The sequence below is a fragment of the Euprymna scolopes genome, chromosome 11 (genome assembly GCF_053919585.1).
Source record: "Euprymna scolopes isolate OS-2025 chromosome 11, ASM5391958v1, whole genome shotgun sequence".
NCBI classification, from domain to species: domain Eukaryota; kingdom Metazoa; phylum Mollusca; class Cephalopoda; order Sepiida; family Sepiolidae; genus Euprymna; species Euprymna scolopes.
Window position 1 is genome coordinate 139,939,804 of NC_136492.1, and position 9,715 is coordinate 139,949,518.

Consider the following 9,715-nt stretch of genomic DNA (forward strand, 5'->3'; position numbering starts at 1 on the left):
CAATCATCAACCACACCTCTCCTCAATCGGTACTGCTTGAGTCCAATGGAAAGAAGTCTAGAACAGCTGGAAACAATGCCGAGATAAGTGGAGAGCCATATAGCACTTTGAATTCCCAAATGATCAATTGTTTTAGTACTAACCAGGCTCAACTTTGCTTAACCGGTGATCTAATAAGAACCAATGTATCAACGTGATTATGACGTATATATAATAACAATATGCATCACATGAATGGTTTAAAATGACACTTCTAATGTATCAACGTGACTATGCCGTATATATAATAACAATATGCATCACATGAATGGTTTAAAATGACACTTCTACAAAACTGATAACACAAGTAATCAAAATCACCAATAATTTTGAAAGAAAATCTTTATTTCGATTTCTCTCTCTTTTTTTTTCATTCATCTATATTTCTTTCGTCATATGTTTTGGTTCCTATTCGTTACCCCCCCCCCCCATTTTCTAATCTCTTGTGTTCTTTATTTTCTCTAAATAGCTTCCTTAGTTCTTTCTTACCAAATTATGATATGATTCCAAGGTTTTCTTTTTTATTTTATCTCGGCAAATTCCAAAGTTTCTATTTCTGGATCCAAGTTTTTATTTTGTTTGTTCAGCCTTGGAATGCCATGGGGTTAAAAAAGAGCAATTCCTCATACTGGCGGATTTGTTATCCAATAGAAAACGTTAACGACAATCTGCCAACCTCCTACCAAACTCGACTCTCATCTCATAAAAATATTTAAAAATAATTTCCTAAATAAGATTTAAATTTTTCATACGCATACGTGTTGCCTCATGCAAGCACACTTACTGAAACATGCATTTCGAACATACACATAAACACACACATACCCCTCCCATATATATATATATATATATATATATATATATATATATATATATATATATATATATATATATATATACTAAAGCAAGATATAAAAATTACTTTATGAAGACCGCAGCGTAGTAAAAAGAGAAAATGCATTTCGTATTATTTAGTTAAAATGACTAACTTTTTAGTGAGATTTATATTTTACAAATACAGACCTATATACAAAAGTATAAATATACATTCATATATAATCATAAGTATACAAATATATAAATTCATAAAGCTAGATATGTGTATATATATGTGGATGTACGCTCAAAGTAATCTCGTAAAATCTCGAGCAGATCCTTATGGCTTTTGGAATATATATTCTCGGCAATCTGGTAAGTAACATAAACACATTATTTTTTTGTTGTGATTTTTTACTATGTATTTACTTGATTTGATTAAAATTACTGAACGAATGACATTTTGAAAATTTTAATATATATTCTTAAAAACGATAACTAATATGGATACATGTTTCTGTAAATTATAATTATAAAGTATACGTATATAAAATATTGTTATCTCTACTATAATAAAGATATCTCTACTATAATAAAGATATCGTAAACGCAGCATATATAGAGAGTTTAATAGTAATATTAAATATTTTATTTTCAAGTTGTTAATGTAAATGTTACTGAAAATCGATTAAAGAATCGAAACTACAAAAACACCGTCAAGTTTAGTATACATGTTTATATTAATGGCATTAAAGGGTGGGGCAATGAGTTTGCAGGTTGATTATAATTTATAAATATTTTAGAGTTAATTTTAAATGTGAACAGATGTATTAGTGTGTAGGTTATCAATAGGGATATAAACTTATTCATATACTAACATGTTGGTAAATAAACCTTCAACGTCAAGTATAGCAGTTATTTTAATTGGTATTCAGTTAGAAATAAGGGTGATTAAGTCATGAAGTGTTTTCTTCATTAGAGACTGTTAATAAGACAAAAGACCGGGCATGGAATTTCAAGTTTTTTTTTAATATAAGGCGAAGAGGAGATTCGTTCATGAATTTTGATATTACACTTGGGATCGAAACAAAAGATAACGTTTGGGGTCCTTGCCGGCGCCAACTGTATCACATACACACCCAGGTCACAAACACAAACCCACGAAGGCGATCACTGTACTCTCGTTTTATCGATCAAACTAGCAGGCCGTTAGGCGTTGCCCGGTCGTAAAATACGCATAATATTATATTAGTAAGAAATTATAATTTGTGTTTTTATATTGAAAATAAAACATATTTTATTAAATTTTAGTTAGTTTCATGTTTGATAAAACATTTGTAAACAAACTGAATCTTACAAAAAATTGTTTTACTTTCAATTTTTCCTTTTCTTAAAATTAAAAAAAATCTTTTTCTCCATTTCATTTCTTTTTTAAGTTTGTTTTTTGTGTTTCCTCTTTTTTCTTTATGTTTTTCCTCTTTTTCTTTGTGTTTTTTCTGTCTTTCTTTGTGAGACCTTTTCTCTTTCACCTTTTTCAGTTTCCTATTTAATAATTAACAACTTGTTTTTTTTACCATTTTTTCTTTTTTATCTTTTTCTTCATTTCTTTTTTAGTTTACTTTTTGTTTTTCCTCTTTTCCCCTTTTCCTTCTCTTTTACCTTTTTCAGTTTCCTATTTTTCTTTTTTCAGTTATTTTTCAATGTTCTTTATTTAAAAATATATTGAGCTTGTTCAGAATTTTTTCATCCCTCCATCATGAAAAAAAAATTGTACGATGTATGTACGTATGATAGAAGATACTTTACTATCTCATTATTACTGTATTTTTATGGTTACTAAACCAGATTTAAAACTATTTCAAATCTAAATTAATAAAGGATAATGAATTTGTTCCCCATGCTGATACAGTTACAATATCGTATTGTAACGCGGATTATTATTTGTCACCTAAAAAGAACTTTATTTAAATCTGATATTAATATCTGAATTCCGGTGTCTGTGTGGATAGAAGACGGCAGAACTTTATTTAAGTATGCTATCATATTATCTTACCAACCATACGAGGGCGTTAATAAACCTCGTCCGGAACAACAGATATGAGATAAACAAACAAAGCATACCATATTACAACGAAACGTGTTGAAATCTTAAGTATTGCAAAACATGCTGTGTTTTAATTTTTAATTTTTCTGTTTTCGTATTGTTTTTCTGTTTTTCTTTTGTCATAATTGAATTTCGTACCTCACTACCAAACGGGAAAAATCATGATAGATTAATTTTCTATTCTCAAGCTGACTAGTCACTCAAAAAGTTCTGCACTAAACAATACCCTAACACTATATTTTGAACACTAATGTACATTAACAACTATATTTTATCCTTAACACGAGCTATTTCTTCCACGTCAATGAATATAAGTACAAAAGAACAGCTAATAATGATTATGCAAAATACATTTCTGAATCTAATGAAACGAGAACTTTATGTAAGTAATATAATTAATATCTACAACTTCGTATATATTATTAATATGTCCATAATACTATTTTGTATCAAGTTATTCATACTGGATCTTTGATAGCTTATACCTTACTTCAAGTTATATCTGCACTAAAATGTACTTTCATAGTTAAGTCGTTACTTAAATCTATACTATGTAGATGTTTAATTATTTCTCTAAAAATTGATCAAATAGCGCTGCTATACGTGTATCCAATCATATCCAATAGATACTTTTCCCTCAAGACAACTGCCTGTGTCTATTTTGCATGATAAACATTATCCCAAATTGTTATACTTCTAAACTCTACCCCAAAATCTGTACACCTTTATGTGCATTTAGACTGTATACTGAAAGTTATAATAATCAATCAATTAGTCTTTTCCTAAGCTGCTAAAAATCCCATACATTGCACGTACATCTAGAGAGAGGTTTAGCTTTCGGTTCTTAACTTTAGCAGGTTGAATTTTTAAAAATAAATACACACTAAACATCTATAGATTTCTATTGCTAAGACGTGCATTAGCGTATATTCTTATCCTATAGCTTAGCTATAAAATAGATATTTATTAGCCATAGTTTTGTACTTAGATTTAAATATTATCTATATTAAATAGCAATCTTTATATCCCTTTCCCTTAGATAGGTGAAGCAATACAAAAAGTACCACTAAAAACTGAGTCGATACTCTTTGTTATGCAAAAGACAATTTGGAATTTTAAACAAAGTTATCTTCCTTCGTTAGAAGTCAGAAGAACTTTATTAAAATATACTTAATGTCTATAATTTCTATATGTTTGTATCTGCTGTAAATATGTCCACATTTCTATTTATACTAAATTATACATACTGAATAAGTCATAGCTTCCTCCAGATATACCTGTACTGAATTGCACTTCAAATCATAGATAAGTCGCTAGTTTGAATCTATATAGAATAAAAATTTTTTTTATCCCTCCTATCTTTTTTAATACTCAGAGTTCAGACATCAAATTTTATTTTAGTTTCTAATATCAATTTAACCATACTTTAACACGTTATTCTTTTCCCAAACTAACATATGGACAATATTTAACCAAACATTAACCCCTCCATCTCAAAACAACCTGTTGTAAATTTAAATTGTTTCCACTGCATGAATTTTTACTTATCCCCTCTTCCAGTAACAATGAAATGAGAAAACATAGTAATGTCCTTTTTAAATTATTCTGAGGAGTGTAATTTTTCAGTAGATATACCATCTTTAATAACTAACTCATTAACATTTACTACTCATGTGGGGTTGCAGAAATACCTGGTTAAGGACTCAACGCGGGGCTAACCCTCTCAGTGCTGATGGACCTGTAAGTCACTCGTCCAAGAGAAGGAAAACTCTGAAGCTAAACCTAGGGAAGGGAGGCTTCTTCAGTCCTGGACGACGACCTTCCTAGAGCTGGTGACTCGAAAAAATTACAGGTGTGCAAACGTAAACTGCTTAAGGAGTAGATAGGCTCTGTCTATTGCCTGGCTTTCATACTCCTTTTTTGCCTATTTGCCAGGCGCAGAACTACGATAACAGAAACTCGACAGAAACACGCAATGGTCGGCCTTTTTTTCCTGACTAGGGTAATGAACGCCATTCCCCATTCCCGTCACATCCAATCCCCTAAAACTGTGGGGGTGCTTGAGTACCATATATGCCAATGCCATTGGATTGGGTTTATTTTTGTCTGATGGCTTGAGGGTACCGAGTTGACAGTTTCTGGGTGAGAATACAGGTGCCCTTACTCTTTAGTAGCGCTTGGAGTGGCTGCTACATCATCAGTTGCATAATATCAGATGATTGTAGTATCATATCGTGAATGGAAAGGGACCCTACACCGATCTCTGGTGGGCTTTCCCGAGGCCACAATCCTGTAAATCAGGAGTCGGCTGATGGTTTACTTGTGTTGCATGTTTGGTATTCTGCACAATCACTTTATCCAGCACCTCTCATCCTAAACCTGAAAATCATAAATAAAATGGCAGTTCAATCAAATTACCAGGCTTCAACTACAACAAAACCAATTTGCCTACTCCCTTGAGGCTTGCATTTACGAATATCCACGGGCCTAGAACTAATTAAGATGATGTTGAATCATTTCTCCGAACAAACACCCCGGATTTCTTCATATTAAGTGAAACTAACCCACAGTGCTCCATTACCTCTAACCACTTTAACATGCCTGGTTATCACTTTGCCGTAAAGACTCAGACAGACATAAGCACAGAATTACGCTTAAATCAAATTGCCTCCTCCCTTGAGGCTTATATTTACGCACATCCGTGGGCTTAGAACTAATTTAAATGACGTTGAAGCATTTCTCCTAACAAACATTTCGGATATCTTAGCACTAAGTGAGACTAACCTACACGCCTCCATACCTTCTCACTACTTTAATATGCGCGGATATCTCCCACTCTGCCGTAAGGACTCTGACATACATATGCACGGGCTTGGAGTCTATATTCGAAATACCCTCCCCTTGACTAGAGAAACAAAACTAGAATCCGACGACGAAACCTTTATGTGCTTTAGACTTAACATGCAACATAACATTAGTTATATTTATTTTCTCTACTGATCTCCCTCGACCCAGGACTCTCCCGCAACCCAAAGTCTCTGAAAGCATAGATACAGCACCTTCCCTCGACACTAGAGCACAAGTACATGTATTTGGTGACTTCAATGTCCACCACAGCAACTGGCTTGGATTTTCTACTTACACAGACGCAGCTTGTAGCACAATACATAGCTTCTCTATATCTCATTCCCTATCACAGACGGTTACGTTTCCAACCCGTTTCCCTAACCAGCAAGAACAACACGCATCACTGTTAGATCTGTTTCTGACCACAATCCCCGATGATTGGGTTACGAATGCCTACAGCCCACTTGGAAATGCTGATCATGTAGTGATAATAGTTGAAATCGCACTAAACTCTTGACTCAAAACGGAAGAGCCATTACTTAAAACAACGAGATATTATAAAAAAGCTGGCTGGAAAGCCATCAGGGATCTCATCAGAGACGCCCCATGGCGAAATATCTTCCCACTTCCTTCTGAACAGTGCGCACATGAGACCACTGAGTGGTTCAAAACAGCAATTGAAGCACATGTTTCCATGCGGAAGATCTACAGAAAACCCCACTCTCATCAATGGTTTGCTTCTACTTGTGCAGCTGCCATTGCACAAAGGCAGCATGCATACCGCAGATTTAATCGACATAAGTCTAGTACAAACAGACAAACAGAAGCTAGAAGTAATTATAAGAAAAAATAGCGACAACTAAGAGAGAATATACCGAAACCACCAGTAAACTCATCGAAGCACATTGGATCCAGCAAACTAGTTCCTCCCCGACTTTCCTTTGCGGACAGACGCAACAATAGATGATATGAAAATGATCATTTCTTGGGTGCATAATATAAAAAAACCTAGAAACCTCAAAAGCATGTGAACCCAATCTCATCCCAACTGTGCTATTAAAAAATGCTCTGCTAAGATTGGTCCAGTCCTCTCCAAACTTTACACCAAATGCCTTAATGAATCTTGCTTTTCTGGCTGCTGGAAAACTGCTTCTGTTCTACCAGTTTACAAGAATTCTGGCGAAAGAATTAACCCATTAAATTATCGCTCCATTTGATTCCTCCCTCTCGCTTTTCTCCAACAAATTTGAGTTCATAATTAACCAAGCTGTAGTCCATCGTCTTACAGCTGCTAAATTTCTGACTGACTAACAATATGGAATTAGGCAAGCCCGTTCTACAGCAAATATTCTTACTGTAATCTCTGAACGTATATGCCATACACTGGATAGAGCAGGGGAGGGTAGAGCGGTAGCCATAGATATAACTAAGACTTTTGACAGGGTATGGCACGGTAGTCTACTCAGGAAACTTTACGAATATTAGGAATAATAAAGGTCCAATGATAGACCCTTGAGGTACTCCCGCATTTATATCATATTTTTAGATACACACCGTCCAGGACAACCTCGATTCTTCTCTTATTTAAGGATTTAATTATGTTAAGAATTCATCCAGTGATACCGTATGATCTGATTTTCCTGAGTAGACTACCGTGCCATACCCTGTCAAAAGTCTTAGATCATACGGTATCACTGGATGAATTCTTAACATAATTAAATCCTTAAATAAGAGAAGAATCGAGGTTGTCCTGGACGGTGTGTATCTAAAAATATGATATAAATGCGGGAGTACCTCAAGGGTCTATCATTGGACCTTTATTATTCCTAATATTCGTAAATGACCTCTGAAAAAATGTCTCTGGGACAGGTGTATTTACTGATGACATCACTCTCTATAATAAGCACGAGGGGAAAATGAACACATATCTAAGGAAATGACAGAAACACTAGCGAAAGACCTCCGATCTGTAATGGAATGGAGGAAAAAAATTTAAGCTTGTTGCTTTCAATAATTACAAGAGACCTTCTCAATCACCAATAGCTATGGGTAAATATACATTACCTGAAAATACTTCTTTCCAACTCCTCAGCCTAACGTCCACAGAGAGCGTGAGTTGGAACAGATACATTGAAAACATCGCCAAGGCGGCTGCGAGGAAGGTGGGCTCTCTCTATCTTGCTAGAAAGTTACTTACGCCTGAAAGTATCCTGCACCTCTATAAGACCACCATTCGCCAATGTATTGATTATTGTTGTCATATTTCGACTGGTGCATCTTCTACTAGTCTCTTGCTCCTGAAGCGGGTTCAAAAGAGAGTCGCCAACTTAATAAGTCCTTAACTGCCATTTACGCTTCAACCTCTGTCCCATTGACGAGATGTTGCATCCCTCTGCCTATTCTACATGTATTTTAATGGTGGATGCTTTGAAGAACTACAAGCTCTTGCACTTCCTCAACGTAAATACCCCCGACAAACCCGACAAGCAGCAAAGTCACACCCCTACACAGTAGAGATCCCTAGATGTAAGAAAGCCTTCTACTCTTATAGTTTCTTTTTCAGAACTGCTAGACTCTGGAACTTCCTTCCGGGTTCCTGTTTTCCCAACTGTACTGACATGCAGAAGTTCAAGTGTAATGTGAACAGACATTATGCTGCTCAACTCCCTTTATAGTATCCCTGTAACCCATGTCTCTGATCGTAGCCCTCTACATCAAAGTGGCACTGTGCCTTGTTTGGGGTAGAAAATGAAATTGAATTAATAATAGATACAGAAATATGTGCATGCAAATATCTGCAAAAGAGTGTTTTCAAATCGGACTTATTTTTAGCATAATGGATCTGTCATGTGCACTATTCAAGCATGCGCATTAATGAAAAAGTTAGCAAACAGATAAAAATTCGACGACCTCCCCCCACGTGTTATTTTTTCAATTTTCACCCGTTAACACCCCCTTTTCCGGATGAAAACCGATTAAAAAGTTTTCCAAATGTCTGAATATCCTACATACCAGATTTCACATCTGTAGATAAAATTCGGTTGGATGTATAAGTTGAGAAGTGTCATTACGCACACATCCTTACTATTATAAATATACTTGAAGACGTACCCGGTGTTGCCCGGTTATAAATGTTACGTTACATTCTTAAAATAAACGGAAAGAAACTGAGACATGTGCATGCAAGTATTATGTTTTTCAAACAGTTCATTTCTTGGAAGTAAAAAAAAATACTTGAGCTGAGTTCGAAACCCAAATCTAAATTCACTAAGTCAAGTACGATTACCAATAACCCAACTGAACACAATCTCCAAAATGTGTTTTCAAACCTTTTTATTCTTAACAGAATGTGAACAATTAGCGCATGCACAATCGTGAAACAGTTAACAAGCAGAGAAAAATCCGATGGCCTCCAGATACAAATGTTTCAATTTAACAACCTTTTCAGGATGTCAACGAATTAAAAAAAAATCCATATGTCTGAATACCTTATATACCAAATTTGAAACCTGTAGATTAAAAATTCGGGCCAAATTAAAAACAAAAGCAAAAACTTGTCCAGAGCATTTTAACTCTTGAAAGAATTCATTATTTTCTTCTCGAAAGGCTAATAGGAGCAAAAAGCTTTATTAAGAAAATAGGCAAGTGAACTCTAGAATGTTTACTTAGTTTATCATAATTGACTAATAAAAATACAAATTATCTATATAAATAAAACAGTAGATGTGCGTGTCTGTGTGAAAATATATAACCGATTGCCGATAAAATCTTAAACTACTGATCACATAACAGTGTAATTAACAGGTAATAGTAATCATACACCAAGCATGATTTATAACGAATAAAATATTTGCTTGGATGAATAACACATACAGAAATACGTCGGCAAGTTGAAATGCAAAATGTTCA

At 34.4% G+C, this 9,715-nt stretch overlaps 1 long non-coding RNA gene across 1 annotated transcript in view; it reads left to right on the plus strand.

Moving 5' to 3' along the window:
* The first annotated feature begins 1,051 nt into the window (after window positions 1-1,051).
* Window positions 1,052-9,715, plus strand: part of LOC145288249 (uncharacterized) — a 120,024-nt gene continuing 111,360 nt past the window's right edge. The window contains exon 1 of the long non-coding RNA XR_013869277.1: window positions 1,052-1,230. This is a non-coding gene — a long non-coding RNA (uncharacterized LOC145288249). The remainder of the gene's footprint in view (window positions 1,231-9,715) is intronic.